General features: G+C 43.5%; 1 pseudogene; it reads right to left on the bottom strand.

Moving 5' to 3' along the window:
• The window catches only part of LOC115109545 (ras association domain-containing protein 8-like), a 38,938-nt pseudogene that overhangs the window by 17,941 nt on the left and 4,201 nt on the right, over nt 1-16,796 (bottom strand).

The following is a 16,796-nucleotide window of genomic DNA, read 5'->3' as shown; positions in this document are numbered from 1 at the left end:
ATACTGGACCGACCTGATCCCGCCTTCCACTTTAACCATGCAACCTCATTGGACATCATTCCACCTGCCAATCAACCTTGTCCATCACGTTTGGTTGTTGCAGGCCAGTTCCCAAATTCCAGTAGTTGCGTGGATTGTCTCATCAGACTAGTATGGAAAATGAGCAAGTAAATGTGAAAATGTAATTTCATACAATGGAAAAGTTGCATCAAATGTCCTACTCCTTGAAAGTCGTGAATGAATTATATTATATTTGCATACGTGATGAATGGTGATCGCTGGCAGTTCAACTGCAGTGTTGTATTATTACCCCATATCATGGAATACCTATGTAAATGTTTATAAGGACAAAAGGTGGAATTATTTCATTTGGATGGATGGTTGGTTGGCGCAACATAAAGTTAGGGCAAATATTTAATTGTCTAAAAAGTGTGTGAAAGTTTGCTTCAGTGTGTATTTCTTGAGTGCATCAATATGTGTGTTCTGCTGTGATTGGCGAACGGGACAAATGAATGGACGGACGCCTGGTAAAAACCTTAGCCTATTGTGCACTATATTCCAAAATTCACCAGTGACACCATTTAGAAGCTAAAGGTTGTCAGCACAGTGTTTCTGATCGGCAGGGCCGTGCACAGACCTAAAAAAGGGCACCTGCTCCTGCTCCCCAAAAACACACGCAAAAAAAAATTCTTACATTCATAGCTAATTATCTAATGCGCCTGTAGCCAAATTTCAACATATATTTTTTTGCATTTATTTTCTGCAAAATCACACTCATCCCAGCAAGTTTACAGCCTACAGCTCAAAGAGAAGGCAAAGAGGGGCGGGCTATCAGCTGATCATAGCAGATGTAGATTATGTAAATCAGCTAGTTAGTTTGCTAGATAGTTAGCTATGTTGAAACAATCTTAACTAGTCTTTACCTGTGATTGGAGTTTCTTCTGCTGCTTACAACTGCCTCATAGGCCTACTAACAAACCAACAAACAGTCGAATTGAAGCATTCCCCATGAGATGACACATGCAATTTAAAAGGTTTACCTTTTGGCACCGGTAGAAGGACCTGAGACTAACTTTTTTCATCACTGTCCCAGAATCGTCCCGAAGTGCAATTTCAAACATACCAAATTGAAGATGAACCGTCCCAAATAAATACATCTATTTTGTACATGAATGTAAATAAATATATTTCAACCGAGGTGATATGCGTAATGGCTACAGCAAGAAAATATAATTAAAAATGTCTATATTTCATCTCTGTCACGTGTTCCCGCTAATTGCATTTTGGAATGTTCGCGCTTACAGGCTGACTACACCGCTCGCATCACCTGCGCGAGCGTTTCCAAAATACATTTAGAAATCTATATTATTCAATAATTGCACCCACACTGCGTCTGTGTTTTAGCGTCTGCGTTGCCAAGGGCTAAAATAGAAGTCAGTTCTATTTCTGACGCAGATCGCGCTGAAAGTCCTGCCTCTTCCATCTCCTCATTGGTTTATAGAAGCAGGTACCCAGGTGCCATTTCCTCATTGGTTATACCCATGTGGGTGACTGAAAGATGAACGAGGTCGGTGGCGGTAATACACCTAATTCATGAAAGTTGCCAATCGCAATATAAAGTCCAGAGAAGAAAAAGCCTGGAAGGATGAGAGATGACTAGAAACGATTCGGTTCACCGTTTTATGTGCAGATTAATTGTCTGACTAGAGGACCTTGTGCATTTCAGGTAAAATAACAACTCAATGTTTATATCCCAGGACAATCTAAAAAGGACAAATTAGCTAGCAAGTGCAAGCTAGCTAGCTAAATTTCCATAAATGTTTAATGCTTTTTGACCTGTCCCCAAATGTATGTAATTGGTTCAGAGTTTGTTTTGACATTTTAACCTGCGTGTTGTGATCGTGTTTGATGTGGGGGGACAAAATACATTTATGCACAATGGCCCACGCGCGCAGCCGGTTTGGGTTCCGTGTTAGCCTACTGCCGTGTGCACATTGCTGCTCTTATAATGTGAAGGAATAATAATTTATCAACATTTTAAGGTAAGCCTTCTGTTGTGGTGCATCAGCCTCATTGCTTTAAAAAAATGAAATAATGTACAGTGATTTAGGATCTATCATCCCAGAACTGCTCCAGAGTCTGTTTTAAACCATCCCATATATATTTTTTATACCTTTATTTAACTAGGCAAGTCAGTTAAGAACACATTCTTATTTTCAATGACGGCCTAGTGGCTTAACTGCCTCGTTCAGGGACAGAAAGACAGATTTTCACCTTGTCAGCTCGGGGGATCCAATCTTGCAACCTTACAGTTAACTTGTCCAACGCAATACCGACCTGCCTCTCTCTCGTTGCACTCCACAAGGAGACTGCCTGTTACGCGAATGCAGTAAGCCAAGGTAAGTTGCTAGCTAGCATTAAACTTATCTTATAAAAAACAATCAATCATAATCACTAGTTAACTACACATGGTTGACATGGTTAATTCAAACAGCACTTTCATGCGTTTTGTCAGCAGCTCTTCGTTGTGCGTCAAGCATTGCGCTGTTTATGACTTCAAGCCTATCAACTCCCGAGATGAGGCTGGTGTAACCGAAGTGAAATGGCTAGCTAGTTAGCGCGCGCTAATAACGTTTCAAATGTCACTCGCTCTGAGCCTTCTAGTAGTTGTTCCCCTTGCTCTGCATGGGTAACGCTGCTTCGATGGTGGCTGTTGTTTTTGTGTTGCTGGATCGAGCCCAGGGAGGATCGAGGAGAGGGACGGAAACTATACTGTTACACTGGCAATACTAAAGTGCTTATAAGAACATCCAATAGTCAAAGGTTAATGAAATACAAATGATATAGAGGGAAATAGTCCTATAATTCCTATAATAACTACAACCTAAAACTTCTTACCTGGGAATATTGAAGACTCATGTTAAAAGGAACCACCAGCTTTCATATGTTCTCATGTTCTGAGCAAGGAACTGAAACGTTAGCTTTCTTACATAGCACATATTGCACTTTTACTTTCTTCTCCAACACTTTGTTTTTGCATTATTGAAACCAAATTGAACATGTTTAATTATTTACTAGAGGCTAAATTGATTTTATTGATGTATTATATTAAGTTAAAATAAGTGTTCATTCAGTATGGTTGTGATTGTTATTATTACAAACAAAAAAAATATTGTCCGATTAATCGGTATCGGCTTTTTTGGTCCTCCAATAATCGGTATCGGTATTGAAAAATCATAATCGGTCGACATCTACTCTAAATACACCTCTGCTGTTTTCAACCATGATCTCAGCGATCACTGCCTCATTGTCTGCATCCGTAATGGGTCAGCAGTCAAAAGACCTCCACTCATCACTGTCAAACGCTCCCTGAAACATTTCAGCGAGCAGGTCTTTCTAATCGACCTGGCCGGGGTGTCCTGGAAGGATATTGATCTCATCCCGTCAGTAGAGGATGCCTGGTTATTTTTTTTAAATGCCTTCCTCACCATCTTAAATAAGCATGCCCCATTCAAGAAATTTAGAACCAGGAACAGATATAGCCCTTGGTTCTCTCCAGACCTGACTGCCCTTAACCAACACAAAAACATCCTATGGCGTTCTGCATTAGCATCGAACAGCCCCTGTGATATGCAACTTTTCAGGGAAGCTCGAAACCATTATACACAGACAGTTAGAAAAGCCAAGGCTAGCTTTTTCAGGCAGAAATTTGCTCCCTGCAACACAAACTCAAAAAAGTTCTGGGACACTATAAAGTCCATGGAGAATAAGAACACCTCCTCCCAGCTGCCCACTGCACTGAGGATAGGAAACTCTGTCACCACCGATACATCCACTATAATTGAGCATTTTTCTACGGCTGGCCATGCTTTCCACCTGGCTACCCTTAGCCCGGTCAACAGCACTGCACCCTCCACAGCAACTCGCGCAAGCCTTCCCCGTTTTTCCTTCTCCCAAATCCAGTCAGCTGATGTTCTAAAAGAGCTGCAAAATCTGGACCCCTACAAATCAGCCGGGCTAGACAACCTGGACCCTTTCTTTCTAAAATTATCTGACGAAATTGTTGCAACCCCTATTACTAGCCTGTTCAACCTCTCTTTCGTGTCGTCTGAGATTCCCAAAGATTGGAAAGCAGCTGCGGTCATCCCCCTCTTCAAAGGGGGGGACACTCTTGACCCAAACTGCTACAAACCTATATCTATCCTACCCTGCCTTTCTAAGGTCTTCGAAAGCCAAGTCAACAAACAGATTACCGACCATTTAGAATCCCACCGCACCTTCTCCGTTATGCAATCTGGTTTCAGAGCTGGTCATGGGTGCACCTCAGCCACACTCAAGGTCCTAAACGATATCTTAACCGCCATCGATAAGAAACAATACTGTGCAGCCGTATTCATTGACCTGGCCATTGACCTGGCTTTCGACTCTGTCAATCACCACATCCTCATCGGCAGACTCGATAGCCTTGGTTTCTCAAATGATTGCCTCGCCTGGTTCACCAACTACTTCTCTGATAGAGTTCAGTGTGTCAAATCGGAGGGCCTGTTGTTCTGGCCTCTGGCAGTCTCTATGGGGGTGCCACAGGGTTCAATTCTTGGGCCGACTCTCTTCTCTGTATACATCAATGAGTTCGCTCTTGCTGCTGGTGAGTCTTTGATCCACCTCTACGCAGACGACACCATTCTGTATACTTCTGGCCCTTCTTTGGACACTGTGTTAACAACCCTCCAGACGAGCTTCAATGCCATACAACTCTCCTTCTGTGGCCTCCAACTGCTCTTAAATACAAGTAAAACTAAATGCATGCTCTTCAACCGATCGCTGCCTGCACCTACCCGCCCGTCCGAAATCACTACTCTGGACGGTTCTGACTTAGAATATGTGGACAACTACAAATACCTAGGTGTCTGGTTAGACTGTAAACACTCCTTCACCTCAAACATCTCCAATCCAAAGTTAAATCTAGAATTGGCTTCCTATTTCGCTACAAAGCATCCTTCACTCATGCTGCCAAAATTAACCTTGTAAAACTGACCATCCTACCGATCCTCGACTTTGGCGATGTTATTTACAAAATAACCTCCAATACCCTACTCAATAAATTGGATTCAGTCTATCACAGAGCCATTCGTTTTGTCAGCAAAGCCCCATATACTACCCACCACTGCCTGTATGCTCTCGTTGGCTGGCCCTCGCTTCATACTCGTCGCCAAACCCACTGGCTCCAGGTCATCTACAAGACCCTGCTAGGCAAAGTCCCCCTTTATCTCAGCTCGCTGGTCACCATAGCAGCACCCACCTGTAGCACGCGCTCCAGCAAGTATATCTCTCTGGTCACCCCCAAACATGCCTACTTGGTTAAATAAAGGTGATTTTTTTTTTTTTTTTTTTTAATTGTGTGGCTAAAATAAAAAATTTAGCTCACAACATTTTCTGGTTTGCAGAAATGTATTGAAAGAGAGAAATGCAACTACTACCGAGGTCGAAAAGATCTTACTTCTACTTTTGGATCCTTTCTAACTTCTGATGCATGAATTTGATCGATTTATTCAGTGTATTGTCGCTGTTATCAAAATAACTAATAGTAAGTGCAAGCAGCCACTAATCCCACTTGCTTCAGAGCACGCATTCCCTATATGACAGGAACGAGCACGTAGATCTGATGCACTAAATGGTGGCAGGTTAGAATGTAAGGATTCTGTGCCCCTTTCCACTGGCAGAGGACTGTAGATAATTTATTATGCATGTATGAGCCGTACAATGACAAAAAATACGAGGTCGTTTTCAATCCTCTGGAATATGTCTTTAAGAGGCATAGTTCAGAGGTCACTCACCTATGGCTTGAGCAAGAGCGATGACCACTTCCTGGCAGGTGGTTGCCTCTGTGACCCCACAAACAACCCTCTGGACCCCATCGACCCAGACCTTGAGCTCCATGATGGGTCAGGTGAGTCAGGTCAGGTGCTGCGAGGGGGCCGGCTGCGATGGGTTGGCCCCGTCATTCCCGGAAGCTCCAGCAGTGCAGGGTGGCTCCAGCTGCAGCACCTCTGGTCACCAACTCCCTGAGGACGAAGAGCACAGAGCAAACCAGGAAGGACCTGGTCAGGAAGCAGCACATTTAAGAGGACAACGTAGTTTAACTCTTTTCCCAGAACTGCACAAAACTGGTCAAAATTGGACCAAATAATGCAATTTCAACCAGTTTTCACCCCACTGGAATGGATCTTTTAAATTGTGTAAACCTATATCTTCGCTAGAGGTAGAAGTTGTTGTCAGTGTAGTCTGTGACGAGACAGGTAGTAGCAGTGGGAGATTCATAATGGCCTTAAAACAATATCAACCTGAAAATATGTGCCACTATTTTTAGCGGCTGTTGTGGAAAAGGAGGACGGCTCAAATAGTTGGGGAATGGTAGAACCGTCCAGCCAGGCATAGTAGGACCAGCTGGACGTGAAATTGTTGTTTTCATCCGAGCTCTGTGAATAGATGCATGTCTTTAGGGGGGTTGGACAGAAAGAGCCTGCCAGTACTGATGGTCTGAGCCAAGTTCCTGCTATTGTACAGAGATGAAGGAGGAAACAACGGTGAGGAGAAAGCCCGAAGATGGCGTCAGTGAAAAGGAGAGAGGGAGAGCAGGAAAAGTGAGTGAAATATGAAATGGAGAGGGGAGGGCAGGATGAGAGACTGCAACAGAGGAGGGAGGGAGAGAGGGAGAAGGAGGGGAACAAGGACTTTCTTTTGATGTCTCGGCGTCGAGGGTCTCGTATTTTGCTGCAGATGTGGCAACTTTGTATGTTTGTGTGTCTGGCTTGATATGAGGAGGAACATTTGATGAGAAACTATTTTTGGTTTGTTTTCTGTATAATGCTCTGTGTGTTGTTTACTATATGAGTTTCAAAATACAGGTAACTGCCAAAATAAACATGAAAACAAACATAAAGTCATCTTAATAGGGTGTTGGGCCACCACAAGCTTATTGAACAGCTTTAATGCGCCTTGGCACAGATTCTACAAGTGTCTGGAACTCTATTGGAGGGATGCGACACCATTCTTCCACAATAAATTCTATCATTTGGTGTTTTGTTAAGGCTGGTGGAAACGCTGTCTTGGGTGCCGCTCCAGAATCTCTCATAAGTTGAGATCTGGTGACTGAGACACAAACACACACACACACACACACACACACACACACACACACACACACACACACACACAAACACACTTTAAACCACCTATGCTCCTTTAAGACCTCTGTTTCTATGTCACAGATCTCTTCTTCTAGGCAAAATATTGGGCAACTGGCCATGTTTATAGATAACCCAAAGCATGATGGGATGTTAATTGCTTAATTAACTCTGGAACCACACCTGTGTGGAAGCACCTGATTTCAATATGCATTGTATTCCTTAATTTACTCAAATGTGTTTACTTTATTTTGCCAATTACCTGTAGCTTCACAGTAGTAATCCTATGAAGTATGTGGTAAAGACATTCATTTTGAACCGCATTCATCTCCCAGTCAAGTTCATTCCAGACAAAATTAACAAGACTGCTTTTGTGACTGTAGTAGACACTCAGCCTGGTGTCAAATGATAAGCGAGTGGGAAAAAGCATGACCAGTGGCCTTAGTCCATGCAGTCTGGCACATTCTATATTCCATCCTGTCTCCACAACGGACCAAGGATAAAAAGTCGATATGGAATTGCGAAATCAGATCAAATTAGGAACATTTCAAAGGAAAAACTATCTGCATTGCAGTCCTCTTCAAGGAGTCTATGGAGAGTGGATGTATGGCTACTGTCCAGAGCTGTGATGCCCCCTAGAGGGCTGACCTTCACACTGCACTGCACTGCTCGATCCTCCTGCTGGTCACTTAACCCCCCTTCACACCTCCCCCACCCCAGTGGATTCTCTTCGTGTAATGTAATTTAGACCAGCCTCGACATGCTGCTGTGCTTTATACACACACACACACATACACGCACACACTCTACCTCTCACATGGTGCTTTGCTAAAAACAGTGGGTTGAGAACACTAAATATCACTGCAAGATAAAACCAGTTCAGCTTAATAGAACTAGGTAGGGGCTTTGAGAGAACAATCTCTCTTTTTAGGGCCAGGCAAAGGGGATGTCAAACAAACACTCTGTGTATGTGTGTGTGTCACCTTTGTCTCTTGCCTGGCTGATGATCTCTCTATTCCTGGCATATTTACAGCTGGCTAGGAAGTGCTTTTGTCCTTCATCCAGATTGCCCTTAAATGGCAGCAGAGTGCAGATAGAGGCATGCAGGGAAATGGGCTGCGAGTCACACACAAAGAGGACTCTGGGAGATTTTTCTGTACTGACACATAACTCTGTCACTATTTTGTTGAACTTTTTTTCCCCCAGGGGAGAGTGAAAAGTGAATTGACATTATTTTAGGCATATGCCAGCTTCCTTAGACTAACTCGCGTTTTTCAGAGAGCAAGATACACAAATGAATAGTATAATAGAGAAAACATGTGGATTCATATTTAGATACAACGTGGAAAGCAGCTTCATTCTTGTTTTGGAAGAATATGCTGAGTGAATTAATTCTTCTTCTTCTTCTCTGGTACCATGGAGTTCACACATTTTGTTTGTGCATGTCATCACCTACTGTGCGGTAGTGTGTGTTCAATCATGTTACATTTTGTGACACAAAATAAAAAAGAAACAGGGAAAAGGAAAAAAATTGCAACACCAACTAATCCTACACCTACAGTATATACCACTATTTAATAAAAAATATATAATCACCACCCCATTCCACTATTTTGACCCTAACTGATCCTACACCAGGCCAACGGCCTGGGACGACAAGGACTCTCATTCAACACACCTTGTAACTCTTCTGCAGTAAAACCTCGTACACCCAAGTACTTCTCTGCAGCTGCCACCATAACATCTATTTTCTGTGATTTACGTTCCATTTCTGCGGTACAGTTGATAACCATGGCAATGAATGCTAGAAGGCCAACCTTACTGAAGCACAGGTTTGTGTCACTCTGTATTGGCTTAGGCCTACTACTCACCTTTGACCCATCATCCTCTACTCTCTTCACTGCCTCAGCATACGACACCTTCTGTCCTACTCTGATCCGGGCAGCCTCATCCTGTCTCTCTCGAACTGGACACTTCTGATCGCCAACTACATGGGCACACCCACAATTGACACACAGTTTTTTCCAATGATACTACACATTCCTTTGTCCCATGCCCTCCTGTACACTTCTCACATCTCGGAATCGTTGTCCTAAACACTGCTGCAACATGAACATAAGCTTGGCATCTGAAACACCTTAATGGGTTCGGTACAGATGCTCTCACTGGATAACTGACATATCCCAATCACTCCTTTCAAAGGCGCTCTACTCTGGAGAGCAAAGCAACTCACAGGTTTTGTCCCTAGTCATGTGACGCGAAGCGCCTGCTCCCCTTGAATGGAATAAATCCATAAAATCCACTTTGAGCTACCTTCAAAAACGTAATAGTATCCAACTTTTTTTCTACCCAGCCTAGGACTACATATGGACCAGACAAAAGTCAGGGATCCATTTTCTCCAAAAATGTCATTCCTACCGGGCCCAAATTATCCTTGCATGACCATCGGGCGAGGTTTGGACTCGGAGATCTTCACAACACCAGCCAGCATAGGTAATTCATCCTCACACTCGTCAGGTAAAATGTTTGACCATCAGAGGCAGCAGAATATTGTTTGTACTTGGCGCGCGTCTTACCCAACACATACCTTTCCACTACACTTGGCTCTTCTCCTTCTTCCTTACTGTCCATAACCACATCTATCCGATCACCACGCTCTTGTCGCGCCTTCATCTGCTGTATTGCTAGCAGAGCATGCACTGATGACGTTTCTCCAAAACCCAACTTCTGTTACTTAGCCCAATTTAGAAGTCTGGCTATCTCTGGCCTCTCCATGCTTACCCAGCCGCCGAGTGCATGAATTGACAGTATGTTGAGAGAATAAACAGTGTGAAGGAACTGTGTGCTGATGATGTACAGTTCACAAATGATTAATTATTTTGAATGACTATTTTTACCGACTCGAGAGTCATGATTTGTTTTTCTGAGTGACTAATTCATTTTATTTCTTCATTTGACGAGTTGGCTGCAATGAGTCGTACAGCAGGATTAATACACGCTCCTCTGGATTAGCGGCTCCAAAGACGTGCTCCAACCACCGTCTGTCATATGCACTCAGGAAAATAGAGAAGAAAAAGACATGTTAAGAACTGATAACTGATCACATGGTGCAAGAAGGAACACAATTCATTGATTATTGAATGTTATGATGGACACCGCTCTGTAGAACCAAAACAAACTCAAACTTGAGAACGAAATGTTTGGGGAGCTGCAGTTTGTGAACGATATTGTGCTTATCACCCTCAAGGCAGTCAAGCAATACATTCCGCCAAGAGTCGTTCACAAGCTTGACCGCTTCTAGACCTTGTTTCAAATGTATCAAGAAATAATCGTATTTGTATGCCTTTAGCAATCAACAAATGTACATTGTTTAAAGCACCTGTTTACAAGTCTCAGTCACAAATGACACCTCCAATAAGCCCCCCATGGTGAACGAGATGTGAATGAGAGGCTTGTAGTATTATGAATATTATGAGTTTTCCGTTCATTACATGACAGATAGGTCCTCAGGGGAGGTTGGGTTACACTGAGGTGTGTGTGTGTGTGTGTGCGTGCGTGCGTGCGTGTGCGTGCGTGTGTGTTATATAACTGACCTTTCACCTCTCCAGAAGTTCAGGCTATAATATATAAAGCTGGTTGACAGTTTTGTTCCAACCCCCCCCCAGGAAAACAGCCAGTGGTTATGTCTACACAGTGAGGGGACTAATGCGTCTTAATACCATGTTGTAACACACATTGGCGTGTACTACTATATGACATAAGGCCGCAAAACTGGTGATCCATATAAGCTTAGCATATAGTAATCATATAACACAACAGAGAAAATACAACAGCAAATCCAGTACAGTACTGTATAACTGACAATGATACAGGATAATATAGTGGTTGGTGCCAAGCCAGCATAGTGGCACAAGGCACAGGTCTATCTCAAGATCTGCCCCTTTGCCCTGCAGAGACGACCATGGCCTGATCTGTAGAGCTGCTCACAACCCTGAGCCAAGGAGCATTCCGTGAGAGCATGGCTTACAGTACATTCCAACAGATTCCATTTTAGATCGAATAACAGCTAAAGAGATGCTTTACTGCTGTAACGTAAAACCAAAACAGACCAAAAGGCAGATGACCCAAGTGAGGCTGTTGCGGTGACCATATTACCGCCACACCGGCGGTCACGAGTCATGAAGGGCGTCAAATTCCACAGGACCGTTTAGTCACGGTAATTAGGCTTCTCCAAGCTCTGATGCTGCAGATGGTCATTAGTAGCCTACCAAACTTGCTAACTGCCTGGTACTCAGCACTCTATTGTCCCTCTTATCACTCTGACATCAACGCAAATGTAATCGAAAATCTAATCAAACACTTCATGAGATCCCATGAGCTCATGTTGCGCAACATTTCTATAGGCTATGCAAGTGCGCAAGAAAACAGGGTGACGGCCTCTATTAAAAAGAGGAGGTGCCATTCAGCTTTCTATAGGCTAGGCCTACTATATTTATCATCTTTCTTAATATTAAGCACATTGCTTATCTTTACAACAGGAGTATAGCCTACCTGGCTGGCATGGAAATTAACCACAGGAAAAGCGTCCTCCAATTGCTATTTAAGTGCATAGAGGACATGTATTTTTATCCCACCTGTTTTGTGACAGGTGCATGATAATGGTCCATTCTAAATCAAAACAAATTTGACACATATTATTTAGTATATGTAAAGACAAGATTAAATGAAGAATAGTCTGATGGGTGACAATATTAGCCTATCACTTGTGAATTATATGTTATGACTTGTGAATGATGCCCAGCATAAGGCAAGAAACAATGCCTTTTTTTGTGTGACTTTTTTAAATCATAGTTGCACACCTCATATAGCCTAGCCCATATGCCTATATGTTTTGATAAGGTTTGTATCACAACTAAAGTGGCCAAATAACTTCTTAAAATTAAGCACATTAATCCGCTTTACATTACATTTACATTTAAGTCATTTAGCAGACGCTCTTATCCAGAGCGACTTACAAATTGGTAGCTTTCCAGGGTGTGTAGAGCCTAACTGGCATAAATAAGCAGCTCATGAGTTTCAAGTTTGGGAAAGATAATCTTCACCATAAAAATGCACCTTTATAATAAAAGCATTTCATGCATAATTGCATTTGTGGTCACTTTTGATAATGGTGTTTTCCCGCTAATGGAACATCCATGCTTATTGCCTATGGCAATGTGCGCATTGCTGTGTTTATAATGTGAAGAAATAGTCTAATAGTTCATCAACATTTAAAGCTAAACGTTGCGTCAGCGTAAAAAGGTTTTTGGGATGCTAGTGGTTGTATTAATTTGGGATCTATTGCATCCCACAACTGTACCAGACTATGTTTGGAATATTTATTTCTCACACAGACTATAATAGGTCAACTTTTGCACTATGGGGATAGTAGATTGACATAGGCTAGTGCTTTTTATGTTTGTTAGGCCTACTCATCTTGTTGGCTGATGAAAAGTAAATGTGGACAGTTCTTCCAATATCTTCAATTATGCACCTCGGAATGGGATAAGGACGAGCGCAGTTGCGTCCCCGATGTGTCTGTCTTCACTTGTAGCCTGTGAGAAGGGCACAATGCAGCACTCCGGAAGAAGGGCACAGGCCCAAAAGGCATGGATTTTTTTAGGGTGCATTATGGCCACACAAAGGGGAGGCCCCTGTGAAATTCGAGGCATTATCAAGTGCTTGTCAAATTGTGAATGAGAGACTGATGAAGTGTGTACAGCCTGCGCAAAAAATAAAACAGAGCTCATGCCTTTCAAGCGACTTTTTTCAAATCATCATTAGTCGCATCATGCAGCCTTACAATGTATTAACAATCAAAACATATTGCCCAACATTTGTAGAACAACTAAAGTTACATTAATAACTCTAAATTAAGCATGTAGGAGTACATTTTTCTTTGTTAACCGCTTAACACAAAAAAGCTGCATGTGCGCACTCCCTCAAATCGTTTGGAGAAAATATCCATTCTATTTTATTCCGCTTTGTTCAATTGTATTCTTCATACTATAAAATAATATAAAATAATGCCACAGAATTCTAAGCAAATCTTGTCTGCTAAATTAACTAGTGTAGCCCACAGCCATTTTGCATAGCCAGATTGTCACGTGTGGTCCCTCTCTGTCCTCTAGGTCACCAGGCTGCTTGTTATGTTTCATGTCTGTGTGCTGTTAGTGTTTCTAGTTTTGTATTATGTTCCATTTATTTTATTAAAACACTCACTACTTGAACTTCCTGAACCTCAGCGCATATTGTTACAGAATGACGCCTCACCTAAGGGAAGCATCAGGGAGTGTTTTTTTCCCGGTGGGAATGACGTCGGGTCCGGGAGCCGCTACAGGTGACCAGTCCGTTCCTGATCCCCGGGATCGTCCCTTTGGTTGGCATCATGCGGCTGGAGCCCGAATGCGCTGGGGAGTGGGTACCGTCACGTATGCTCTCTCCGGCACTCTAGGTCGCCACGCACCCGCATCTCAGCTGGACTGACAGGTTTCCCGTGCCTCAGCAGAAGTGACCGGTCTGCTCCTGATCCCCGGGATCTGCATTTTTGTCGGCGTCCTGCGGCTGAAGCCGCCTGTCGGGGAGGGGGTACTGTCACGTGTGCTCCCTCTCCGGGCTCTAGATCGCCAGGCTGATTGTTATGGCTCACACCTGTCACCATCGTTACGCACACCTGCGCGTCGTCAGTCTCACCTGGACTCCATCACTTCCCTGATCACCTTCCCTATATATGTCACTCCCTTTGGTTCCTTCCCCAGGCGTCATTGTTTCTCTTTCTGTTTTATGTCTGTGTGCTGTCAGAGTTTCTTGTTTTGTATTATGTTCTGTTTATTTTATTAAAACACTCACTCCCGGTACTTGCTTCCCGACTCTCAGCGCATATCGTTACACAGATCAGGACCAAACATCAGAGCATGCAATTCTGTTCTTCTGAAATAGACTACATTTTCTTCATATCATGCTTCTTTAGACCTGTCTAAAATAAATAATGGATTTTTTGTAAAGGTGTAGGCTATATTACATGGATTTATTAGACTTTTTCAAATGTAGATGTTCCAAAGGTCTGCTTCAGTGGCTTGTAGGCTGTTGGAAGCCAGGAGATGCTAAATGTGTTTGTGTTAATTACCGGTCAATTACCATGAGACTGACAGTTATTTGCTTGACAATTACCAGCTGACAAAATTGTGTGACCGCCACAGCACTAGACCCAAGATGCATTAGTCATTTGTCTCAATGTGGCATGGCTTCAGAGTTCAGCCTGGTGGTCCCTGGGGTGGCTTCCTGTCTGCCCAGTGAGGTGTGCGAGTACAAGGTACTGTGAGCAGTGTGTCCGCTGAGACCCAGGCTGCTGCCATGGCTGTTCCCGCTGTTGCCAGCCCAGAGATCCGGGGCTACAGGAGCCCAGAGAGTTGGCACGAGGGCTAGGACTTCCACTGACTGACGCTAGTGTAAACAAGCCACCATATGTCCCTCTGGGTCCTCTCACACACAGGGACATGGGCCAGGCACTGCCATCTCTTTACCAGGCCAGGGACGGGCCCAGGTTCCCAACCCCTACAACAGGTCACTGCCACAGAGATAATATCCAATATAGAGTGATCATGGGGTGGCAGGGTAGCCTGGTGGTTAGAGCGTTGGACTAGTAACCGGAAGGTTGCGAGTTCAAACCCCCGAGCTGACAAGGTACAAATCTGTCGTTCTGCCCCTGAACAGGCAGTTAACCCACTGTTCCCAGGCCGTCATTGAAAATAAGAATGTGTTCTTAACTGACTTGCCTGGTTAAATAAAGGTAAAATAAAATGTTAAAAAAATAAAAAAATGTACAGCTCTGAGCCATGGGATATATGGCTGTGCTGGGGTAAGGTTTCATGTGGTTAGGTTTTGTGACCATAGGTAGGAAGGATAAGGACATCCCCATCCTCTAATTCTGTTTACACTGATTCCTGTCAGTTGAGGGACAAGCAGCAAGTAGCAGTGACGCCACTTGACGTAAGACAATGCCCTTACATGTCACGGATTAGATTATCATATTTATTTCGGTCTACAACTATGATGTATTCCTGCTGAACTGTACTGCAGTGGACTGGTATGAATATCATACATTTCCATGAAGAACATACGGCCGTTTGAGGAGAAACAAAATGGGTATTCATCATGGGGCTAAAACAAAGAATCAGGCACAACTTGACTCAGGGAGTTGGGAGAAACCCCTTGGGGAACCACTGAACTGTTTTGAGGACAAAAGATCTTCTCGCAGGAAAACAGTCCACGTCTGCTTTCTCTGTGATTAGACCTGTGTTCCCCTTGTACTTTACAGGCCATTGTTCACTATGGGGGAAACAATTTAATCACGTCTTGGCAAAGGAGAGAGGTTGAAGGCCATTGAAGGTCTGAGAGCAGAGCAGTGACCTAACACCAGAGGTAGTGATATATATAAAAAAAAATTTAAAGACACATTTACTTCAACTCTATCCTGACTACAAAAAGTAAAACAGCCCAACCCCCACAATACATAATGAGTTTTTTTTTACAGGGTTGTGCGATAGGGGGTTCTGGTGCTTACAAACTATTTTCAACATTGAACTTTAATTCAAAATGCACTTCCTGTTGCGGGGCTACGTTGTAATTACTAACCATTTATACACTCTAGTATAATTGGTACCAGACTAGGTCTCTTGTGGATCCCTGTTGCCCAGCCACAGCCAGACACTGTTTTATTGTGGTGGTGGTTGGGACTCTTGTTTGTGTGTGTGTGTGTGTCTTGGAGTAGGCTAAGAAACAATGTATTTAAATCCCCCCAGTTCGCCATCAAGTGCTGCCCTGGCCTCACACTCTCATGTCTCACACATGTAGCAGACCTGGGTAGTTGGTCATACTAGGGCCTCAGGCCTTATATACCATAATGTCAAACAGCCTGGTATGTAGACTGGGTTGTGGGACCCCAGTGGTTGAGGACGTTGTGCATAGAGTAAGGAGCATTGGGTGGCTATAGGGAGGAGTTCTTGAAAAAGGTCTCCGATCAAAAACATCAGCACAATAAATATGCAGAGGTATTCCACTACCTCTCCACGTCAGTGCCAGGCATCCCGGAATGCAGAGGTATTAAAGTGTGTGCAGATATCTTCTCTATAGGAAGGTATTCCACTACATCTCCATGTCAGTGCCAGGCATCCCGGAATGCAGAGGTATTAAAGTGTGTGCAGATATCTTCTCTATAGGAAGGTATTCCACTACATCTCCATGTCAGTGCCAGGCATCCCGGAATGCAGAGGTATTAAAGTGTGTGCAGATATCTTCTCTATAGGAAGGAATTCCACTACCTCTCCACGTCAGTGCCAGGCATCCCGGAATGCAGAGGTATTAAAGTGTGTGCAGATATCTTCTCTATAGGAAGGAATTCCACTACCTCTCCACTTCAGTGCCAGGCATCCCGGAATGCAGAGGTATTAAAGTGTGTGCAGATATCTTCTCTATAGGAAGGAATTCCACTACCTCTCCACGTCAGTGCCAGGCATCCCGGAATGCAGAGGTATTAAAGTGTGTGCAGGTATCTTCTCTATAGGAAGGAATTCC

Source organism: Oncorhynchus nerka, linkage group LG25, assembly GCF_034236695.1.
Source record: "Oncorhynchus nerka isolate Pitt River linkage group LG25, Oner_Uvic_2.0, whole genome shotgun sequence".
Lineage (NCBI taxonomy): Eukaryota > Metazoa > Chordata > Actinopteri > Salmoniformes > Salmonidae > Oncorhynchus > Oncorhynchus nerka.
Note: the sequence above shows the minus strand (reverse complement) of the source record. Positions and strands in the feature narration are given on the sequence as shown.